The 25,662-nt window shown below is 40.7% G+C and overlaps 1 protein-coding gene across 7 annotated transcripts in view; it reads right to left on the bottom strand.

Annotated features, from left to right (window-relative positions):
• LOC126871786 (uncharacterized) overlaps positions 1-25,662 on the bottom strand; it is a 585,120-nt gene that overhangs the window by 279,187 nt on the left and 280,271 nt on the right. The window lies entirely within an intron of this gene.

Raw genomic sequence — 25,662 nt, 5'->3', positions numbered from 1 at the left:
TGTCTAACACAATTCTTCAATCAGACACTGTCATAGACAATCACATTCCGAAACATCTCGATGGCGGAATTATCTGACCGCTGACCATAATAAATTATCAAAGAAAACTGACCACACGGTGTCTGTCTTTTCCTCAACTACGGCCCTTATTTGGTCGTCGTGTTTGCGTATGGTACGGACGCGTTTGAATTCATTAAACAGACCACGATGGAGCCCTTTTCCACGGATACGTGCGCCAGGCGTTCTCATTATATCCGATTACATAGAGGCCCGCGCTTACGCTTGGCCACGGGCGATTCACGGTTAATGCGAACTAATTACCGGTCGACCGGAAGTTAAAAAGTGTGGTCAAGCTACCGCCAGCATCCGCTTATACCCTCCCATTTTCTGACCCCGGCTGGACAATTCCCAGGGAACGAAAGTTTCCTGGCCGTGGTTCCGAGGTTCCTCCACTTTCCTCCATCTATTGACCGCTTTGCACTGGTGTAACACACGCGTTACAACCTTTCTGCTTATTTCGATAACTTACGATCGTAAAAATATCGTGTATCATCAGCGGGAAGAGTTCTGTGGGATCGGCGATGAAATTGTTGGATGATACGCGATGCAGCATTTTTAATTAGATCGTCCGTTGGTTAAGTTCTGTATTTTAGTTTTATGGTGCAGATTGTATTATAATACGAAAAGAGTAAACAAGAGTAAATAAACGGGGACCAAAAAATTTGTACATAGGGAAAATTTCAGTCGAGTTTTAAGTTGAGTTTAATATGAAATTTCATACGTGTTGAACGAACTAATTGACACACCGAGTTTAATATAGAACTGGAGAGTACTTTTAAATGTGAAAAATTTGGTACTTTTGGAAATAATAAATACACATCGAGTTTAATATAAACTAGAAAATTTGTAAGTGTGAACAAATTTGATATGTATGAAGCGGTATGAGGGTAAGAATCGAGGGGACAAATTGCAGAAGTTACGATACTTTTCACACACTCTGCGTGTTAAATTAATCGATCTTCGTTCAATGAATTTGTATTGTCATTGTCGTTCTTAGTATTTTCGTTGTAATGTTCGAACGTCATAAAATCGGATGTTACTTTTAGTTCTCAACTAGGGTGCGAATAAAATATTTATATTATATTTATATATATTACAGTTTATAGAGGAGCACGTAATTTTTTTCTCTTTATCTAATTCCACTATCTGATTCGCTCTAACGAGTAATAATTTGTTCTACGGTCGAATAAAAAGATCTAACGAAACAAATACGTAAAAAGAATCAAAGTAATTAAACTAGCGAGCAACGAAGAATTAAAAAATTCACCTTTCGAATTTTAAAATACAGTCGAAATTATTTTCGGCTACGCCGATTGATTCGTCCGACATCTTTTACCGCTATCCGAACTTTTACAGCTAATATGAAATAATTACCGAGCGCCAGTAAAACAAGCGAAGTACGAACAAACCTCCTGCGGGATCCGCTTATTTCGTTTTCAACTAGCTTGGCCGGGATGGCTCGCTACGCGTACAAATCCCGTGGAATAAAAGTTTACCATCGTAGATGGACTGGATCTCTCCGCTTCCATCGCTATTTTAATACCATCTCCACTGTACACCTACGCGTTTTAATCCCCCGTATAATATTTACAAAGCATACGACTAAATACACGATCCGCTGGTCCGAAATGCTGCTCCTGTCATAGTGTTCACGAGCTATCAGATTAGTTTAGTTTCCAAGAATGAACCTCTGGATAATCGTGAGATGGAATTTGAAAGTTTTTTAGAAACTGCTTGGGAACAAATTTTGGAATATTTCAGATCGTTTATCTTGTAGAATTAACGATGTGAAATGGAAAACGATTGATGTTGGAATTAATAGAAATGTTAGAAAATAGTTGATGGATGTTTGGATTTTCTCTTAAATGCTCGACGATGATATTTGAAAAAAGACATTGTTTTCTTTCTAGCAAAGAGTGTTAACAATTTCTTTCGCTATTTGATCATTTTCTTGCTACAATTGTTGTACATTAATCGCATTAAGTTTATTTTCCTTTACTAGGAAGAAAATTATTGTACTCGCGAAATTTGATCGAAAGCATTGAACGGAAAAATATTAGAAGTTGTCTGAATATAAAATACGATTAAAGTACTTTTCATAATCGTAGCGTAACAAGTACCTTCTTCCTTAGAAAGCTGTTAAAGCCAGTATAGCAAAAATGAAAAATTCGAAGTATATAAAAATTGTACAAACCGAAAAAGATGTGTATTAAGAGATTTCGATGATATCTTTTTAAAATCTACGGATGAAAGCCGGATTTCTTCTTTTGTTCTGATTTCTTTAATACAAATTTCATGCTCTGGCCTTCGGTACTTTTGATTCTAAGAAAATTTTGGTACTTACGAAAGTTTAAACGCGAGTTCGCAATATTCAGAAAACGGGAGTCGTTAGGCGAAGTCTGAGACTTCATCGCGACTTCCTTTTGGTGCTACTTCCGGTCGCCGGGGGACAACGTTAAAAATGCAGCTTAATGACCCGTTGTCTCGAAGAAAGCATCGTTGTTCTTTCGCTTTTGCGTTGGCACATCCGTGTTCCGTTAATGCGAACTGATACAAGGCAGCGATATCGAATTAACGAGCATCGTTACGGCCTTTAACACGATATTTCGACTCGTTGCGCACCGGAATTGCACGTGAGAGGATTATCGAAAGAGCTGGAGAGTGAGCTCTCTTAAAAGTTGCACGAGCTTCTTGAAGATTTCCGACCAAGACGCGAACTGCAAGATATAATAGCTAAAGAAAGGTACGGTTTTTACCGTAACCGAAGTAAATTTTTATAAGTTCCCTCCTTTTCCTGTACGTTCTTAAATGTTAAGCACCTTGAGATTTGCACGAAAAATATAAAGTGTTTCTTATTGAATATATCGTACATTACACATTATACGTGGCGATCAATAAACAATTTAGAAAGTAGTTCTAAAGAATTATTCTACGAAATATAAACTTCTAAAGGATATTTGAAGAAATTGAGTTTTGAATCTTCCAGCGTGAAAGTTCCAAGTTGTAAAACAGCCGCTGAATTATTCAGTTCAAATTGTCATAAGATAAACGTTAAAAAAAGAATTTATCTTAATATAGAAATGACACGGTATCGAAGTTAATACTAACATCAACTTAGGTTAATACTAACGTAAAATCAACAGAAATATTCTTATTTCGATTTTCTCCCGTATCCACGTCTCTTACCACTGTAACCGAACTAAGCCAAACGTCACCTTAAATCTCACTCCCAGAGAAAGACACGTTAAAGAAACATCCTCTGTTTCCATCTACAAACTCGGTTCTCTGTCTCTTTAACACCACTAACATACATTCCATCACTATTCGAGTCTCACGTTTTCCACGAAAATTCTATCTGAAATCTCCCTCGACTGCAGAACCACGAAACACACGAGGGCGTATTATTCGTGCTCCCTTCCTCTTACGAAAATCCGTAAGTTTCGTGGCGGCTCGAAGAGAAAAGGCGGAAGCACGCGGCAAAGTTGCAGGTCGAAGCATAACTTTTTCATTTCCTAGAGTCTTCCGGTTCCGCGACGGACTTCCTCCCAGCGGTACCCGTTGGAAAACTCGATGGCTGAGGGGTTGGTGGCTGTGTCACGTCCTTCTCGCGCGGAATATCTTTTGTACGTGAGCCTCTTGAATAAACATGCAGGGATGCAGCGCGCAGAAGCGAAGGGTGAGCGCGAAAGAAGCAGAAAGGAAATAGAGCCGGCGTTAAGAGCGAAGGCCTGTTACGGGCAAACGATGAAAAATGTCTGCGCGCCGCTCTCGCGCCAACACCGCAAAAGACAAAAGAACAGCGGCGCGATAAGGAGGCCGCAAATATTTTCAACTTAATTAACCGCGCCCGCTTCTTAACGGACGATTCCGCTTTGAAAGCACGCGCCGCGCGAGAAGATATCTACGTGCACGCGCGCCTACGTGTCGCGTCGCTGCTACGAAGGGATGGAAAAGCTAACCAAAGGAACGACGCCTCCCTTTGGCTACAAAGGGATCCTATTTTTGCGGCGGCGATGCGATACGTGTTCGCGGCGTGGAAACGAGATTACTTCACAACCGCCGGCCAAACTGACGCGACTCCGAATGAAAAAAAACGAAATTCCCCGAGCCTTTTGCTATTTACGAAATAATCTTTCACCGCGGGGATGGATTTTCGATGTTATCGGAGATCTTTCGGCGAATGAGCTGAGACGCGTTGTTTGATTATGAGCGATGAAAACGTCGAATATGTATTCTTCTAGAATATCGATCAAATGCTAAAAAAAAAAAAAACATTGATAACGTCCTCCAAAACGTTCAGATAAATAGGATTCTACGATAAAACGATCTAGCGCAGACTTAAAATACGTCAGAAACTCCATCTACAAAATGACGTTAAACGTTCAACCTCTCCCAATCGCAGCTCAGAATGTACAATTACACCCCACTTGCGCTTTAGCAAAGTTCAAAACCACGGAAACATCGTGGGAACCAAGTTTGCCGATAACGACAACCTAGCAACGCAGCCGGACTCTCTCGTCGCAGCAAACGAATCCAGACGAGCGCGTAGCCGCGCATTAGAGCTCCCTTTGCCGGGATTTCGTTAATTCATCGCGTTAGGGGCACGAAGACACGGCCGATGCAAAGCCGTTGGTCCACGTTGGTTGCTCGCTCGTAGCCGCGCAATCATTCATATTTAACGGACCATTTGATGGATTGTACCCAGAGACGATGGGGTAAGGGACGAGGGAAAGAGCGAACAGAGAGAAAGAGAGAGAGAGAGAGAGAGAGAGAAATGGCAAGCAACGGAGGTTATATGGAACAGGACGTAAACGGAGGTTTAAAGCGTAGGTTGGCAGCAGGTCGAAGTCTCGTAGGTGGGTTAGGTCGTAGTCCTCGGGGACGCTGCATTAGTCACACTCTCGCATCACTCAGCTCGCCCTCTCTTCCTACGTCTACTTTCCTTTCCCCCTTTCTTCGTGTATCCTCGCTTTACGTGGAAAACGGGCAACGGCCTTCTCTTTGCACAGCACGGGAACATTTTCACGTGGGAATATTTAACTCCACGGCGGCAAATTACTCTGCGGCCCTCCGGTCACCATTGCGCGCCTGCTGCAAGCTAACCCGACGCTAGCAGGTTGCGCGCCACCGCACCGGGAACCGTCCAACACGAGACGGGACTTTACGAGCTACGCCTCCCTCGGGAACTGATAAGGCAACGTCGTGCTCGGCTGACGTGCCCGCCCGCCACCCGTCTTCCCGACAACTTGATGTAAGTGCGCGAATACGCTCTGTGTTTACGCGAGAGCTAGACTTCCCGCTACTTCTTCCACTTTTTCCCACGTTCCGCGTGTCTGCTTCCGACCCAACTTTTGGAAATCGCGCTACGCGACCACTTTGCCAATGGGTTTTACGCTATGCAACGGCGTTCAGATTGTACGCGTTTTCGAAGCACTTCGTGAATAGTTTTTGTATATTTTTAGTAGCAAGTACGCTTCTTTTACAGCATTGCTCGTGGCCCGAGAATTATATAGCATGGGAGACACAGGTCTTATCTTATTGGTTACAAGTCGAAATAATTACATCCGCGAATTGAAGGAAGAAGAAGCGTAGTACGTCTCGTTCCTATCTGAATCGAACTGAAGATTAACCACACGATTGATAATTGAGAGATTGTAACATAAAAGAGCGAATAGACAGCTCGTCTTCGACGCATCGAGAAAAGAACCGCGAACGTTTCTGGTAACAAATAGCGAAGCTGCTCGATAGATGGGCGGTTCCTCGCGCGATTGGAACCGATTCAAGCTTCGGAAACCATGAGCCAATTTCGACCATGGTCGTTCGAAACGGAGTAACGTGGCGAAGGTCGTCAACCTCTGCCGCGAATCGCACGAAAATTCGTTTCCGGTAGACGAACGAGCTATCGGCGAACCGCGGCTTTTAAACACGCCATTACGCAAATTAACTTTTGTAGCGCCGACGGCGTTCGCGTGCGACTCACCGACGAAGAGGGACACAGGACATCCCCTTTGGCCGTGAGCCAGCCGTTCGTTCGAGATGTTTTGCCACGAGAAAATTCGCGCATATTTTCCACGTGGCGTCGAAAACGTCGAAATCGCTGTTCGATGGTAAACTGAGCTGCCGCTGGCACCTAAGGCGTTCGATCATAATGAGAAAGAGAGAAACATCGTTCTCGTGGTATTACGTGGTTCGTCGAGAATTTGCGAAGCAGGACTCGCGGGCTGACACAAGAAATAGCGTTATGACGATGTGATGTCGTAAGAGTAGAATCGATGGATGATGCAATATCATAACAATGTATTCTATTATTTTGTCATGCAGTTTTAAGGCGTGTGACAGCAGCAGGATTGCAGAAGAAAAAATAAGGGTAGATAAGAATAGAAACAAAAACTATCGTTGCGATTGTGTCGATCATGGTCCAAATATAGAGATTTAAAAAATGAGGCGCGAACACACGTGCAAGTACGTGACGGATAGACTTCAAAAATTCCAAAGTATATTTTTTTCAGAGATACACAACCGCTCGACATCTTGCGTTTCGTCGGACACGTCGCTTCTACTACGACAGAATATCACAGATCGATATTGCACAGGGAAATAAATAATTCACGTTTCAACGACATTCTATTTTTTGAAACACAAACGTTGTCACTGTGACACGGTCCATTCGCTTTACACTTTGCGACGAAGCAGACGAGAATAATATGCATAGCCTTGGAGCTTGAAGGAAGATCAGAAAGTAACGTTCGAAGGTGAAGAGCTTTGAACGAAGTCGAAAGTACGACTGAAGATTTCTTCTTTCATAGAAGCACCTTCAAAGAAGGATTCGACCTACATAGCGTGAAAGAGGCGCAGACTGTTGGCTTCCGAAAAGTTGATTGATCTTTTTCTTTTGTGTTACGTATGTTACATTCGTCTCTGTCCAGAAGCGGCCAACGAAATGGATTTTGCTTCTTTGAACGAACATAGGTATCTACTTCCTCGAACGAACCATGCCAAGACTCTTTATAATTCTTTTACTTACTTTGCTCGAAATCGTTTTATTTCATAGTTCAGAGGCTACGATTGACTGAAAACGAAATTGAGATTTATGGAGAACTCGTTAGTTTACAACCTGAGCGATGGTCGTTTAATTAGCACAAATGAAAGTGGATAACGCGCGATGCGTCTGATTATTTTGGTAAAGATGCGATCTTTGTAATTTACTCATGATACACGACAAACATGCAGAGATATACGAGTTATTTCGATGGACGAACAGTCGGTGTTGAAATGCACCGTGATAACAATTTTCGTATAATGCGACAGTGTAATATATCTACCGGCTGATATACCGGTACAATATACTTCGATTATATACGATCATTGATGATGTTACAGAATTGTTGACGCGCAACGGTGGGTTAAATTTAATCTATTCACGGTAGGACGCCGTTGTTTTGCATTATGCCCACGACCCCTTGCAAATCTAGAATGACCTAAATAACGATCGAGCGAATTCCACTTTACTACTATTTCTTCTGCTACAAAAACCATGCAATCTCAATATCGCGATACGATAAAATGGCCACGTTCTCTACGAAATAGATGTTTCATATGAATAAACGAATGCTTTCAATTTTTCTTTATCTCGCTAGTATTTCATTAACAAAAAAAAAAGCAATACAACCCGAGTATCACATTTTATTATCAACGTTAACATCAAATTCTTTCACAGAGGTATCGCTTGTATCAGTTTATTACTGACATTTATCACAAAGTATTTCGCATACACAAAACTTTGCAAACTTAATTTCCAAAAAAATCCCAAATACGTAGTCCATGAAATTGCAAGTGTCGATTAAAAGCTAGCTTATTTGCCTCGCAGAGTCAGCGGAAGCGCACGAAGATACAAAAAGCTGGGAGAAACCGCGAGATCACCTCCGTCTTTGAGAAAAAGTTAAAGGACAGTGATTCGACGGTCTACCATTGAAGCTGCCACACGTGTCGCTTTGCAATTCAACGCGGTCGGGACATGGTGGCACGCAAATATGCGTTTTTGAGTGTGCATAGCCCGGTTAGGTTCGGTGGCGAGATGCTTCGAGAATCACTATAAATGGTAATGGAGAGCGGTGTTCACCTCGAGCCGGGACAAAAGGTGTGGAAACAAGGCCAAGAAGAGAGGAGGACAAGAAAACGGTCGAGGAGAGAGGTCGATGGGGAAAGAAGACAAGGAACGGGTGGCCCCAGGGGGTGGTTTGAAAATGTAATATTTCTTCTGGCTGCGGAATAAATAATAGTATCGTACTATTATACAATGGTAATAATACACGTTCAATTCAATGGTACGCTTCACCGCGACCTTCGTTTTCAACTCCGCTAAAGCGGTTCCCGATGCTCCATTGCATTTCCATAAATTTCAGTTGTGCCACTGGCCGCCCCCGCGGTTCCCTTACACTCGATGAACCTGGGCAAGGTTTCAGGGTTTAGCGTTGGTTTCGTTGGCAATTAAGTCGCTCGTATAATTTCAGCTAGTTGACTGTACGAGTTTCGAGAGATGATACCGCGTCCATTAATAGTCATATTGATTAGGAATAGAGGGAAGTTGGATGGATTAATTCAGAAATAAGGAGAACGCTGACTTGGATTGAATTTCTTTGGAAATATATGAGAAAATACCAAGCTTTTGGTTTTTTATAATCTCAAAGAATTGTTTATATTATGGATAATAAATAAGAAGTTATACAATTATTCGTCATTAGTTATAAAGTAAAACTGACTCCAATATTTACGATCCTTACTTTTACGAAAAATAAACTTGACGAGATTTTTTTGTACTAATTTACGGAATAAAACTTCGGTTATATAAACTTCGTTTAATCGAGCGAAACGTTAATTAATTTTCCATCAAACGAATTCCTCGTATGCTCCAATTCATTTATCCGAACCCGAGGTCCTGTTATACGAAAGAAAGATCATCGGAATAAAAATTTTCGTTATACCGAGCTCCAATTATACAAACTATTTATCTCTTAGCACGTACAAACGGGTCTCCATTGACCTATGAAAAAGAAAAACGATTTACGCAAGCATAAAAATTTGCAGTGAACAGCATTTGTAAAATAACGTATTACTTAGAGCGTCACTTATAAAATAAAAACACCGATAACTATACCACGGAAACGCTATTAATATTCCTGACATAAATTGATATTCGTGCATAATCTTGATGCGATGAAACGACGTCGCTAATAATTCTTTTACCCCCGAAGTGCGAACTAAGTCTCAGCCAATTTATACTCTCTGGCCCACTCCCGTTTTCTTCCTCACTCCATAGCTATAGAAACGGGGGAAAAGTCACGCTTAACTCGCGGGTTTTCCATTTATCTAAGCCCTGTCGAACAACGTGGCGTGCTCTTGCGCTAAAACGATTTTCTCTGGCGTCCCCAGCTATCACGTTCCCCCCATGATTTTCCACCAATAACGCGCTGCAGCCCCCGCGTTCTTGTCGCCCCAACCCCATTTCTTCGAAGACCCATCGTCTCTCGTGTCGTCGAGACGCATAGGCGTCAAACGTTCCGCGACAGATGCGATCCTTCGCAGAAATTACCCTCTGAGATTTCAGTACAGCCGAGACATCTGGCAATGCGCGAGAAACCGGAGACAAGCGATGTTACAGGCGCGAGACGTTTCGAATAATTTTCAACCTGCAATGAGATTTCAGATTGCTCGGGTAATCTCGTTGTTTGCACGTGGAAATCTCGCCAAGATTCAGAAAGAATAACAGGAAGAAGGTGGAAGAAATTCAGTCAACAGAGAGCGAAGTTTTTCTATTTAAATTTACAACGATAATTGCAACGGTATATCGTTGTGTACAATACTCGCTAAGAGGATTGTCGGCACTAGAATTTTCGTTTATCATGCAAGATTGTTATTAATCAAGTAACTTAACTTGTTTTCTTTATTATCGATCTTAACCCCTTCGTGGAAGAAACAGCTGCAGTCATCGAGAAAGAAGAATCGCTGCCGGATAAGACGCCTATAAAGCGAATCGATTAAAAAAGATGAGAAATTGACCGACGATCTTCCAAAAGAAAACGCGTCATCCTGATTTCTGAGACAATCGCATCCTCGACTAATATCGTTGGAATCAACGTTATACCTTTGTTTAAGATATAAATTTGCGTAACAATTTGCACGAATAAACCAGAATAAATTGCCGACCTTAAAATCCGCAAAAATTCATAAATCTTGCGAAACATCCGCTTATCGATAAGAAATACTTTTCACATCGCATGAAAACTGTGTATTGCATGATGAACGAAGCTGGCACGGCAGATCGACAAATCCTACATATTCTTCAAGACGCGGAGGAGCCGCGAGACTCCACGGGGAGATGCGCGGTATGCTTCTCGAGTCGCGAGAGAGTTTCGAAGGCTCGAATTGCAAAGGGAAATAACTTGGTATTCTATTAAAGAAACAGCCGGTGGGAACAGAGATCGCGAAGGGAGTTGGTTTTGCTCGCGATGCTGCAACATTGGAGGAGGGTGGGCGCGCGTTATCCTGCTCGCGTGCGCCGCCATTGGGAATTAGTTGCGTAGAACTGTTTCCGTGAGAAGCTGTAAAACTCGGCTGGGGGTTGAAGCAGCCGCGCGCCATGTCGACGAGGAGAGGAGTTGGAGGCGGAAGTTTCGCCGCAACGAAAGGAGTTCTCGGGGATTCGGAACTCGCGCTGCTCTCGTTAATATCGGCGCTTGTTGCCGCGTACAGCGCGAACCAGCGCGATGATGAATGCGAAATGCACGTTACACGGATATGCAAGCGGAAGTAGATGGAAGACGAGTTTCGCTGGGTTGGAGAAGAAACGAAGGGAGGATACAGTTCTTACGCGCCGCATCCACGAGAGAAGAATTACGCTGTTTCGTTCCAATTTTCTTCGAACTCGCTGCAGATTAAATACCGGTCTAAGAGGATTTGTGACTCGTAAGATGATTAAGTGGAAGACGTTGCGTTTTCTGTAAATTAGAAGAAGCAGGATGGTGAATATTTTGTTACGTATCGAGGCATGCGATGTTTCCCTCGCTGCTTTTCTCAGTTATCGATTTTATATTGCATCCATCGCTGTGTCATTAGCGGTAAAATTGTCTTGATTTTCTTTTATATCGATGCGATTCAATTTTGTGGTGGACGTTGGTGTGTTTCAGTTTGTTGCACGCAGTCTGTTCTCTATCGTAATACGAGGTCGTGCGCGCAGAAGGAGAGGCCAATTTACATTTTCACCTTTAAAATTGAACCTTCCAGACTTGTGTTTTTAATTCCGAATATAAGAAGAAACTCTTATAGAGTTTTAAATAAGATACATGAGACAGAAGTTAAAGTCCAAAAATATGAGATTTAAAAGCGAATAATATGACATTGGAAGCATGGAATTAACGAGACCAATTACCCGTAATCCATTTCTATCGCAAAAATTATTCGTGCTCGTGCCCGAGTTATCAATTAAATGTGTATTGCTTTTATTTTCTAGATAGAATCGATTTCAACTAACGAGGATAATTCTCGTCGAATTAACAAGTCCGTTTAATATGTAATCAACCAAACTCTACTATATTCGATATGGTTTTATTACAGAATTCCAACTAAAATACACGATCCGCTTACAAAAATTAAAAAGGTATTAAACTCAAATACACATACTTTTCATCAAACGAAAATCGAACTACGCTCTACACGAATTTCGTCTTCGATCGAAAGTAAATATCGTAAGAACTATAGGAAGCTAATCAAACGGATACAGATTCGAGATTGACTGTAATTTCAACAAACATTCTATGATACATGTTAGAAACAAAATAACATTTCGAGATATCAGCAGATAACAAGAAAATCACGAATCGCAAGAAACAGATCTCTGCTTAGATTCTATCCCTTTAATCGTGCTCGCAAAAATATATATATTCACGTAAACCTCTGCAATCTACCTTCTAAACACTCGTTAATAGCAGATAATTAATATCACGAAGAGCGTGGATTGGTTAATTGAAGGAAAGCAAACGAATTTCTCATGACACAGGTATTACGCTATAAATCACGATACGACATTACGTGAAAGAGATGATAATGGAAAAGAACCACAATGGAAGCGTAGTATCCTCGAAACGAAACGGTTTCACAGAGTAGATTCTATGCAAGATGAAACGTCGTGGCATCGTTACTCACTCTTCACGGTCGGCGAAGGGTGAGTTGATGGAGCGAATCTCGTTGCCGCTTTAAGATGCTTCTCGCTTTATCTTTTCGCACGATTTGACAAAAAGCATTTGCTACAGTGTATACTCGGTAAAATAAAGCCAACTAGACACGGGCTGCAGCGCATCCTGACGCCGTTTTGTTATCTAATGATGCGAAAACCTATTCTTCACTGCCCTCGCGTCATTTCATCGAATAATGCGCAGATTATTATTTCCAACGTTTAGACGAAAAAATTGAATTTTCTCTGTTGCACAAAAGCGAAGTCGATTTACACGTAAACATAAAAATATTTATTTTAAAGACTGTTCTCCTTCTGATTTTTAAATTCAGCTGCATTATTATACGTGTTGATTTATTAAACAGACGAGTGATAAAATTATAATAGTCTGTGTGTATATTAAAATCACTTTAAATACAAGTACAGGGATAGCGTGTGCCGGTCGTTATCGTCGCTCGCTCGATACTACCGTTCAACTCCGCGCTCGCTGTTCGACTGTATGACTCGCTATACTGATTGTCCTAGAGATCACATTCGTCTATTTGTATCGAACAATGGTATTAGAAAAAATTCCAATGTAACTCCGGTTGACGATTACAAATAACGACGATAATATTTTGTCCGCAGTTTGTTTACCTTTGAACCTGGCAAACCAAAACAACGTTGATACTCCAAGGCACAACAAAATTATTTATTATTATTATTAATAAATGCCGCTACAAAATTACAAAGTTTTGGTTTAGAAGGGACACTTTAAAACACAAAAATATAGACGCGGGAGCTATCTCGAATTGAGAAGCGCTTTCGATATTTTAAAAAAAGGTTCAATATGATTACAGGAAATTCTCATAATTGAGAAGGAATTATTACGATGATACACGCGTCTAGATGATATATTAGTTTTCGATCGTGAAAAATTTGAAACTGCGATCGATTTCACGATTTATTTAATTAATCTAAATAATTATCGCAACAAAAGATCTAACAACTAAAACCATTCTACCCATAACAAACAAATACCGAAGAGTTCGCAATGTAACTAATATCGACGCGTCAAACGAAAATACACGTATAATATCGAAAAATAGCATAAGTGTTTGTTGGAAAAATTGACATTAGCATATATTTACGTAGAGACAGCCATAATCCTTGGTGCTCACTGGTAAATTACGGAACCTATTTACCGCTGTGATAAAATATCGTACGTTCGAGTGTCACCGCGCATTTACGTTTCAATTGTTCATTTGTCCGATGTATATGAGGTAGAAGGGGCACTGGGAATTGTTATACATTAATAATGAAATGCTGCGTTTTGCCGTCGGTTATTATCGGACACGGGAACGCTTCAAAGTGTTTTGAAGAAGCAGCTATTGTTGAAATGCTAGTACCAACAATAACCGGGTGTACCGGGAATAAAAGAATTTACGATATATTTACTGAATATTCACAATCAGCTTTTGCAATTACAATGAAAATGAAAATAAAAAAGAATTGTTCTTGGTATTAAAAAATCGCTTCGCTGAAATATGTGCTACATGGTATTTATGGACTAAAATCGGAATGGTGGATGGCAGAGCATGAATAAAAGGATTTGTTACGATTATTAAAAAAATTTTCAACGAGGTGAACTTTTCTCGATTTAAACATTTCAAAGATAATAAAATGGTAATAATACCATCCTAGGGAATATGTTGCCTAAAATGCTTCGTTAAAATTGTTATATTACAAAAGAACGTAGATAATCGATATCTTGCTCCATAGATTACTCTATAATTATTCCTTAACAGAATCAGTCGCTCTAGACTCCAATTTAAAAAACGAAGAAACTGTAAAATTATAGTTGAAAAAAGAACGAGAAGGAGAATCAAAAGAGCGATTAAAAAAAAAAAAAAAATAGACGACGGGGCAAACGTTTCGAAAGTTTCGATCAGTTAAAAAGGTCTATTAAGTACACAGCTTTCAGAGGGTTAACAAGCCACCGCAAGTTCAGCGCAGTGTAATTAAATCTAGAGGAGACTGCGTTTAGCTACAGCGAAAGGTTGCAGAAATTTATCGAGTTCTCGAAAAGTTATACAAGTTTCGAGTCGCTCGAGAACTTGCCGGACACTCCGCCGTAGACATCACACGAAAATTAAACTCCGCTAGACTCGAGCAAAAATTTTTAAAGCGACCAAGCTTTGCCTCGCTAAGACGATTCTATTTCCTCTTTTCCGCTGCTTCTATGATATCGTGTCATAGCAGTTGCGACTTCGCATTATTCAAACAAGTACAGAACTGTTGTACAATTTTGTCATGGATTTTATTTATTAATTATTATAATTTAAAGCGATCAATTTAATGTGAGATTATACGAAATATTTAGATTGTCGAAAGAGTATGACAGTGTGTTCTAACCTGAATAATAATACTAAGCTTAAAAAACGATCTCTTTACAATCCTTTCCCTCTATCTTTCTCAATTTAAGCGAGCTTCGTAAAAATTCGCAAAAGCATTCATTCGCGTGCACTCGAAGCCTTAAACAGTTTTCCATTTCACACGTTTCCATTTCAACTTCAAAGACTCTCCAACAAATTTTTCGCACCTTATATGCCGAAAAACGTGTCATTCCCTATAAACTTTCATTCGAACTATCGTTCCAATCGTATCTGACATAATTCGAGTTCCCCATTGACTAGTTTGGAGAACTAGCGGAAGTCGAAGTAAAAGTCGAGCGTGGCGTATCGCGCATCGGTAAAACTGCTCCGGAAACTCAGACGGAGATGAGCACACCGGGCCGCATACGCGACCTGCCTTTCCGCGAATAAATTCCCCGTACGTGTCTCGAATCGTAGCGAACGAGATCTTCCTGCCTGGTTTCCGGTCCCCGCGGATGGCGAGGGAACCGGCCGAGGATCCTCCGCCGGAACGAATTTCGGGTCAAGAAAGGACTGCCACGAGCTCTCGTCTCGTAGCGATACCTTCGTACGTTCGCACGTTCCCTCGTCGCGCCACCTGACAAGAATATTATAATCGTGGATCACGAGAGACAAAAGTTTTCTGGCCGGGCTGTAAAATTCTTTCGCTCGTATTTTTCAAGAAACGACCGAGGGCGAGAAAATCGAGAAAACAATTGCTGGAAGACGTTCGAAGGAGATTTACGGTAGCGACGATTCTTTCTTTTCATTTCGCCGCTTAAAAGTAAGGTACAGAGTGCGCACCTCGAACTGGAATATTAGCTGAGAAGCCATGTGACAAAGTTGATCGAGAGATTCTGGTTTGCCGAGTCGGAGTTTCGCATCGATGAAAAGTAGGGTATCTCGTGAAATTGTGGGGCTATCGATGGAAACGAGTTTCTGATGAAATATATTCAGTTATTATGGTTTCGAATTTAATTTCCAGTTTGTAGAATATATAATTTGGAAATTAAACTTGCGTTTGGAAATGAAAATTTGTAAGTTTGGTATCTATATACTTGATAGCCTGTCTCTCTGACAGCAGTAGTTTAACATATAAATTTTGTACGCAAAGAGTCGAATTGTCGGATCAAAATTCAATGTGCGTTATAACTAAAAAAAAAATATTTATGAGATACTAATACGTAATCACTAAAATTAAATCTAGAATACTGATCACAGTGATTTGTAAGTGACTAAACGAATGGATAGCCTGAAATAAAAAGAAAATCGCTGCAAGATGGAACAAACAATAAACTAACAAAATACCAGTTGATAAGTACATTTTTTACTGTTATTATATTTTTTCTGTTACCATAAACAATAGCATATTTTTCTAACAAAAGCCGATCCGAAAACCAGTGTTCCTAAATGCAATTTCCTGTACGGAACTCGGCCGAAAACGCGAGAGCCTGCAGCTGGTGCGCCCGATCGCAGGCTGCACGGCCACCAATATCCAAGAAAATCTAAATATCACATCTTTTTCCCGCAAACGCACCCCTCGTTTTCACACGGTTGATCGTACGTTCGCGTTAACACCCCCTTCACCCCTGTTTTTCCACCCTCTCCTTTCCATGACCTCCTTCGTTGCTCCCTGCTGTTTCACTTCTCGCTCTCTTTCTCTGTCTCTCTCTCTCTCTCTCTCTCTCGTCGCGAGGATTATTGAATTTCCTGTCATTTCCAGAAGAAATACGCTCTATTTACTCTGCCGTGCTATGAGCACGCTTGCAGCCGGCCTGGATGTGGACGAGAAATAAGAAATATAAGGAGAAGCAGCAACGAATCGAGTCGTTGGCTCGCCTATACCGCGGCCAAATCAACAACAGGGTATTTCACGTTGCGACCACGATCTGGAATCGCGCGAGAAACCGTTCGAAGACGTCGTGTCCAAACATCCACTCAGCCCCGATCATCCAATCGATCTGTTTGTTGAGACTCGCGATGCTGTACCGACGAAACATCGTATTATTTTTGTTAAAACGTTTGAATTGAGAAAGAAGGGAGTAGAGGCTGTTATATCGGGCGACAAAGCTGATGTTTCTGTCAACAGCTCGATAAAATGTGACATGATGCTGCTATGTTGTCTTTAGGCGGGACTTAAAGTAGGTCAAGTTGTAGACATTCACGCGAAAAAGAGAATTTAACGCTAGGACTACCAGACCAGTAAAACTGACGAATGTATACTTTTTCATGATAATTTTATAGACTTGCAACGTAAAGTAAAATATAAAACGAAATGTTTACTGTATGCGATTTATATAGACGAGAATCACCGCATATTCGACTATAATTCAACAACGCAGATTTCTAATTATCGATTCCAGCAAATTTTTAAATTGTTAAATATTTTAATTTGCAAATTATCTATAACACTCGTTACACGGCATATCGTTACGATCGAGCAAAGGTAAATCGTATTTACAAGAAACTTCAATTTCAATTCTAGCTTTAATCTCGATTCTGTGATCTGAAAATCCCTAAGTACCACGGCGAATAAGTAACGACCATGTAAGTAGCTACTGGAAAAATACTAGAAGACCGGGGGTTAAAGACCGAAATCCTGAATTCCATCGAACCATTCCGTATATCGCGTTATCTTTATTATCCTCTGAGAGCGATCAGCCATGCAAAAATTTCGTTTAAAATCTGGGATGATCGGCTGGTATCGGTCACAGGTACTCGAAAACGTACTCCATCGCCAGGAATTCGCGTTGTCGTGAAACCCCTCGGGCGATCCCATCGTCGAGTAGGTAAAAAGGAGACGAAAAAAAAAAAAAAACAACACACATACAGGGTAACGCGAAATGGCCTCAAAGTCTCGACGATCGAGGCGTAAATCGACGAAGGTTTTAGCTTGCGGGCATAGTCTGGCCCCCATCCTACGATGAAAGCATCCAGGGGCGCTAGTTCGTACCTCTTTTCTCGCCTTATCTCGCCGAGAACGCGAGAAGAAGAGAAAAAATAAAAAAGAAAAAAGAAAGAAGAGACAAAGGATGAAAAGCGCGCAACGGCCAATCGCATCTCGGGAATAAAAATCTCATACATGTAAAAATATTCAATCGGGGGTTGTCCTCCTTGTGCTTGGTGGGTCACGCCTCCGATATTTCCTACTCTTTCCGGGCCGCTCTATCTGGGATTGCCTGGAGAAAAAGGGAAATCCTTTTTCTCCGCGCCACCCTCTGTCTGAAACCCCTTCTCACGCCTCGATCCGTCCAACGAGAAAGAAGAACGTGCGATTTCCTGCCTTTGCAGCGCCGGTTTATTAGCGATCGCTGTCGAACACGACGAACCAAAGCTCGCGACGTAAGGACCAAAGAGAAAAGAAGAGATCGATCCGAGAAAGTACTAGGCAATTCGTCGTGACACGCTTCGCTCTGGTGTGCTGTGGTGTGGTGTGCTGTTCCGATCGAAGAACAAGGGAAGAAAAGATGCGAGATTGAGATATCGATTAGCGCGTCCACCGCTGACTTTGATGTAACTACGGAGGAATCTCGATAGTTTGGAGCCTTGGTAGGGGAAATCATCTTTTAATGCTTGTGGCTGTAATGTACTTTTAATTATAAGAACGAAGAATTTCATCTGACTAACCGTTTTTGATCCGCACAACGTTAAACGTTTTACCGTGATTAGCTCGTACGCTGGATTGTGTTTATAACACGATTTATTTATTTCATTCGTTTCTCGAGTTGTTACCCTAAAATGGGGGAGGTGGTATCGAAGCTTTCTAGATTTCACTTGCAAGTTATCATTTTTCTATTAAACGTAAGGTTTTACTATTACGAAGCTTGGTGAACATCGTGCGATTAAATTTAAAGATTGTTTATTATATAATTTGGCTACGTTTTGTCTATATTTGATATATATCTATTTTAAGCAATCTATTTTATACTACTTTATTACTTATTGCATAGTAACAATAAGAGGGACAAAGTACAATGTGAATTGCAGGTAGAAAGATTGTAGAAGATCAAAAAGCCGTTTAAAGTTACAGATTTGTTAACATTTTATTTCAAAAGGGAACGTATTTATAAATTTATATTTCTACAATAGCGTTCTTCCTTCTCGAACTTTTTATCGGTGAAAACGAAGTTAAATTAAGACGCGTATAACGGTACCAACAAACTACAAAGAATTAAATATTTCATAATACAAAGTGTGCTGTGAACATGACATTTTTTTAATGTTTCTTGCTTTCTTCGATGTTGCGTTCTTCCTTCTTTACGAAGATGTGAGATATTTACGATGAAATAAATCAGACTCCAAATTGATACTTCGAATGCGATAAATTGAACTTGATGGCAAGAGAAATCGATAAAAGTGGTATATGCAAAACTTAATAACAACGAGCTTAGTAGTTTCCACGACAACTTAATTATACGAAATACTATTTTAACTCGGTCACGGAGCGATATTTATATCTCCTGCGGTAAATATAAAAATAAGAGAAATTCTCTTGCGCGATATCAACGTGGAAGAAATTCCAAGATGCTATTTGTCTGAACGAAAGCCAAACCGTAGGACAAACGTACCACGCGCCAGTATAAAACTTTAACCTTTGAAAGGCATTCTGAACGTTGAAAACAACAGACGGTGGCAACGACATTAGGTAAACAGGTCTGATGAATGCAAACTGTTCCCGGGTCGAAAGTTACCATGTCGTGAACGAACGCGACAAATCTCGAAGACGTAACGAAGGAAAAGCTTCGGGCGGCATTTCCAACAATCGCGACTTCGCTAGTTTACGTGCACCGAAAATAGAATCTGACCTACAATTGTCGTCTGCGGGAACGGCACTCCGCGAAGCCAAGCTAAACACACGCATTCCGATTTATCGATCTCGATCATTCTACAATTTACTATTTCGTTCGAAGGCAATCGAATGATTCTTCGATACAAAATTTTATTTTTATATCGTTTTACACGCAACGTAATTGATAGATAGAAATTTTCATATCAAAGTACGTATATATGTTGAACAACGAGAACGTATTTTCGAGCATTTAAAAAAATCATTTTTGAAATTCAAGTTTCATAACCTCCACGTATATAAATACGTCTGTGATTATGAAAGTCGCCTAAATCAAGAATCTAAAAAAAGAAAAAAAAAGTTTATCGCTTAATAATCGCTGAATTATCGTTGCGTATATTCACATTAATTAGATAAGACGAATTCATCACGCGTTGTATTAATATCTAGAAGTATAAAGTAAATTATTGTTTGATCACGTTATGGCACGCGTTTTTTTCAAGAAAACAGCACCAACAACTTAACACGTCTTTCAATTTTAACTAATCGGCGAAGAAGAACACGAACCACAAAATCAAAAACAATTCTATCCACAGAAAAAGACCATTGCCAATATCCACACATCTTTCCGCGAATCAGAAAGCAATTTCAAAAATGCAAGGAAAAACGTGACTAAAAATTCCCCACGAAGACAAGATATTAAACCAGACGTCCCATTTTATTCTAAGAAAATAAAATCGATGCTTGCCAGCATTCGTATGGAATCTGTACATAACCCGTGGTTAGGTGCAACTGTGCAACAAAAGCGGAAGAGGGTGGGACCGATGGGTGAAGGGGTGCGAGCAAAACGTGAGGACGACGTGTCGCCCATGGCACGGATTGCGTACACGTTCCAGCCATAAGAACGGATTTTCGTTGCGCAAGTGGAACGAGCGAACAGTCGTCGGCCCTTCCGTGTCCCTCTTTTAGTCGTGACTTTATTGCAGCAAGCGGCCATTTGTCCACGTCGACGACGCGACGTTCGGACGGCGGCCGGATCTTTTCAGAAATTGTGCATGCACACCAGAACGAGCAAACCGCAAGCATGTGCTCTAGACGCGCTTTTTACCAATCCAACGACGACTTTTTCTCTTCTTCTCTCGTTGCTAGACTTCGTCTAACTGAATAAATTCCAGGCTTCTTTGGATCCGTTTCGCTCGATATTCGCGCTCGACGAAGGTTGACGAGTTTGACGTTTTAACGCGACGCTAATTGCGCGGAGCTAACACAATTTTTGATTTGAGATTTGGACACTCGTTAGAAGCTTTGTGGACCTTGGTGTGTTTTTCATAGAATGTAATTTGAATGAAATTTTTTAGAATGAAAAAGACTGGTGAAAGTATCGTTTTTTATCGAAACTGTTGTAAAATATTATAGCACGATAGAATTTATAAATGTATATAACTGATCGATCGATCGTCTCCTGGATAATTTGGCTCGATTGTCATATTTTATTTAAAATCAGCATATGTCTTGATATTATACTTAGAAACACAGGTATACGTTACGCCGATGTCTATGGACAATAAGTGTCCTGTGACTTATAGACGATGGTATACATATGTACGTTATGTGTGATTTCCTATGACTTATGGAAGATAGTGAATGTACAACGTACATAGATTCGAGTATGTAGAGCGAGCTATTTTTTGGGCTGTTTGTTATGTAAAGGATGATTTGATTTAGAACGGGCGAGGATTACGTGGTTTTGATGAAGTGTTGGAAGAAGCGAGGAACGTAGGTATTGTTTCAGGTTCTTCGAAGATTTATGTTCCGATATTTTAAATTTGAAAGCCGAAGAACACGTTTGTCCGCTTGGTTAGTAAAGGCATTTCGACTCGAACTTCGCGCATGGAATGTGTTAAACCTCACGCGTTCGGTATTTTTATCGTAAATTAATGTTTTCTGATAGCAGCATATGTATTTTCATCGTAAATTAATACCTTCTGATAGTGGCATATCTCGAAAGTTTGTGAAAGGAAAAGGAAGAAAGTTGCAAAGAAGAAACTTTCGCCAATTTCTCACTAAGTTTGTAGTGTCTTTTTCGTGATCGGGTATTTTCTGCCTGCTGGAACCCTCGACTCGGCCCTCTCAATTTTCTATCGCGTTTATCCCGCAACACCTTCGATAGAATTAAGACCCGGTATCTACGGCATCTACACCATATTTCTCGATACTTTGCCCAATCTCCCCTCGCGAAACTTCGACGAAACCTCCTATAAAATACAACGAGGAAAGACGTCTCTCTGGCACGGCAAAATGTTCGGGATAAAATAAGATTTTAGTCGCAGACTCGCGAAATCCCATTGAACACGTTCGCTAAGCACCTTATTTTTATTTCTCACACCGTTACATGCTAACGAGTAAATTTATCTCAAGTTATGTACAAGTCAAAGGTGTAGTTATTAAGACGAATGATATATTGATATTTATATATTATATTTTGATACTATGAGAAGTAATATTTTAAAATTATAAAGAGCATGGAAAAATATATGTTTGGTCTTGGAATAAAATAAAATAGCAATGTTCGTAATATAGGACTAACGAGCTAAATTTTAAACTGCATTCTGTGTATCTTGGCATTTTCAAATTTCCCATAAATACACAAAAGCTCTTCGTACAATCTAAAAGTGTCGATACGAATGTCGTTCGCTGTGTAAATGGAACAGGACGAGTCTGCCAGGAGTGACAAGAAGATAATATTTCATGTTTCAAAAAGACATCGGCTGATCTACTCGAAGACTCATTTTTTTCTTCCGTTCCGCTTTCGCGTAGAGTACCAAGTCGTAGTCGAATCGCGTCAGCGGAAATTCCTCGAAATTAACAAGAGCTGCCAATTTATCTCTCGAGTGTGTACGCGCATTTACGCACACACGTTGGCGCGAAATAAGGGGAAGGTGTACGTCTGTGGAAACGAGAAGAGGATAACCGAGGATGAAGCGAGGCAAGTGAACACTCGAGCATGACTCAATTCTTGGCACGGTGATTCGCAACGACCACGTAACTCTCTACATCCTTGCACCGGTGTCACCCGCACCGCAGACGTTCCGCTCCCTTCGATTACTATATTCGATGGTTAAAAGCGAGAAAGGAAAAGAGGAAACGCCGATTGACAGATTCCTGGCAAACATTTTGAAACAACGTAACTAAGTCAGTGTATCAGGATAATTATTTATAGAGTTTACGAATCGAGATGCATTTTTCTTGATTTAAAATAGAATTAATTATTAGTTAAGAAAATAATTAGTTAAGATAAAGAATTAATTATTAATTAATCTCTAATGTGAAATTAGAAAATTATGCAGCACGAAGTTGGAAGTTGAATGTGTGCCAACTTTTCCAAAGGGGAGAGAGTAAACTCGAAGACCAATTTTGAAGAAACAGAAGAACCTCTGTAAAATATAAATAAAATTAAAAAAAGAAATCATTTTAATCATTTTAAAAACATATTCTTCGGTCTACGTTAAATCTCATATCTCTAATGCTTTCAACTTTCTCTTAAAACTTCACCTACTCTTATCGTCATTTCGTATTCACACAGCCCGAATTTGCTCAAACAATCGCCTGCGCTCGATCGAGCCACTTGCACAACGTTAATTCGTTGGGCGCGCATCGAGTAATACAGCAGCTCCTAACATCAATGTAATGGAGATTCACGAGCTCGTGAAGTTCTCTCAACTCGTTGAGTTTCTAACGAAAGACTCGACCACGGGCTGCGTTTGTTTTTTCACCGCGGAGGAAAGCAAACTTACGCCGGCCAGTTTCGCGGCGACTTCGAAAGCGAATCGATCAACGTACCCGGAACGTGGTTTCCTCTGTCGGCAACCGTCTGATCCAACAGAAACGCCATCCACGACGGATAAATTGATTTAACGCCGTTGTCTGAAATACCTGACAACGCTTTGCTCGCAACTAGACAAGTTAGACTACAAGGAATTGTACTCTCGGCTCGTTTGGAAGACACAGCCTTGCCAAATTTATACCAGAAGAGGATCCTTTGATTTCAACGACGTGGTTCCAGCTAAAACGACAAGCTTTTCATCCTGTTCGGGTCTCTGCACCGTGTCGTTCGTTAAAATCGGACAAAGGGGCTCGCGCGAATCGTAAAACGCGACTTTATCGCGTCATTGAAAAGACTGGCGCGACCAGTTCGCAGAAACGATGGAAGAACCAGCTTCGTGTAAGCGTTAATGACAGCTAAATTGGATCGCAACGTCGTTGCTGACGCATTTCTAATGACGTTAGTTGCAGGTATTCGATATTTTTAGGGCAATTTAATTTTCGAAGAAATTTTGCTCAAAGAAGTTTAAGGTGTTATAGCGCGAATCCAACTGGTTAGTATATTACATAATTTCATTGGCACACTCTGGTGCAGTATTTTAATTGCTCCAACATTCGAACACTTTCTTTCAATCGTAAAATATCTTCACAAACAGATATATGTCATCGAAGAAAGTTGTTACATTACGTTTAATTGCATTTTTCTATAACGTTATCTATGTCGAGAACAAGAATACGAATATCCGTGGCTCAAGATCAATTCATCTTCGAACCACGAGTTCGCCTATGATAATTACCCGAAACAAGATATTTAACCTAAATCGACACCGAAATCAAGACTTATTTTTGTCTTCCGATCGAATTCCAACGAGGCGTTATAAAAGACCAACTAACAGTAAGCGAAAGAAAAGAAACACGACGAGAATTTTGATAGTGAAATATGGAGGAACAAGCCAGCCGTGCCACGGAATTCCTTTCGAATGGATCAAATTCGAGCACGAAGGTTTTATTAATAGGCGCAAGATGAAGCCACTCGATCGCTGACGAAATGGCTCCGGCTAGCGTTTTACCGCGAACCAATCGCAATTTGTCACCAGCCACGCTTCGCGATACAAACGACACGCTTCGAGGACGCGGCTCTCTCTTTCTCTCTCCCTCTTTTCATATTTCACCTTTTCGTAATTAAACTGCAATCGATACGCCTTTCACCGTGAACGCGAAATCGAGAAAAACAATGCACCATGCTCGCGCGCTCCACTTCGCACACCCTCCCTTGTATTCCACGTCAAAGGTAATTACATTTTTATTACGTCCTCCGGGAAACAGTTTTGCGGACGTTCTACAGCGGACCGGTCAATTTACGCGCTATTAGCGCGCGTTCAACATCGCACGCTGTCTATTTTCCAGCGTACGAGACTCGTCGAACTTTCGATCCATCGTTTTCTACCGACTCTTGTGTGTGTGTTCATCGTACGCGATAAAAACCGGTTTTTATCACATGCGTGATATTATAAGTATGTCTGGTCTTTGGAGTCGATTTTTCGTTTGGTGCTCACGCAATTCCTGACAAAATTGGTATATATTGTTTAATACACGTACAATTGGCTCTTTTATGTATTATCGTTAAATATAGTACTGTGCATTTTGTATTACACGTATCCTCTGTATTTGATACTAGAAATGCAGATAAAGAAACGATTATCTTCTAAATTGTTCAGCTTGAATTATTTGTTTCTACAGCGCTAAAGGGTTAAGTCGACGCTAATAATCCTTAATCACAGTTGTACTGTTTAAACCTTTTTAGTATCCGTGAATATATCTTCGCGCGACATTTATCGTTGCACCCGCACATTCTTTGTCCCCCCTGGCCAACAGCTCTATCGTTAAGTTCGAGCAAACTCTGCAAACATTTCCAAAGAGTGCTCACTCGCAACGTCCAAAAATCTTCCGCAGCTTATATAATTCTAAAATGACGATCTAGTTTTACAGAAAATATTACAAATGCAAAAAAACGTTCACAGTCTATCTTATCGCTGGTAGCTCTTCCGAATATATTCGCCATAAAAATAACGAAGATACGCGATACAAATTATTAGTATTTTCAAGGGATCAATTTGGTGATTCGTCCGTGCCGCTCAACCGCAATTTCAGCCTTGAAACGCCATCGATCGGCGTAGCTCGTACGAACGCAAGATCGTGAAATATCGATATCTATACTGCGCGGTGGCGCAGAAATGGCTCGCGGGCAATTTCAATCGCGTGAAACTTGAAGAGACCACAAGCCGTGGAATTCGTTTCGAGGCTGCGTGCAATCGATATCCAATTAACGATGATGCTCGCAAGAACAACAATAACAACAACGAGCAACGGCCAAC

This window comes from Bombus huntii, chromosome 12 (assembly GCF_024542735.1).
Source record: "Bombus huntii isolate Logan2020A chromosome 12, iyBomHunt1.1, whole genome shotgun sequence".
NCBI lineage: Eukaryota > Metazoa > Arthropoda > Insecta > Hymenoptera > Apidae > Bombus > Bombus huntii.
This window is presented reverse-complemented; position numbering and strand designations above follow the sequence as displayed.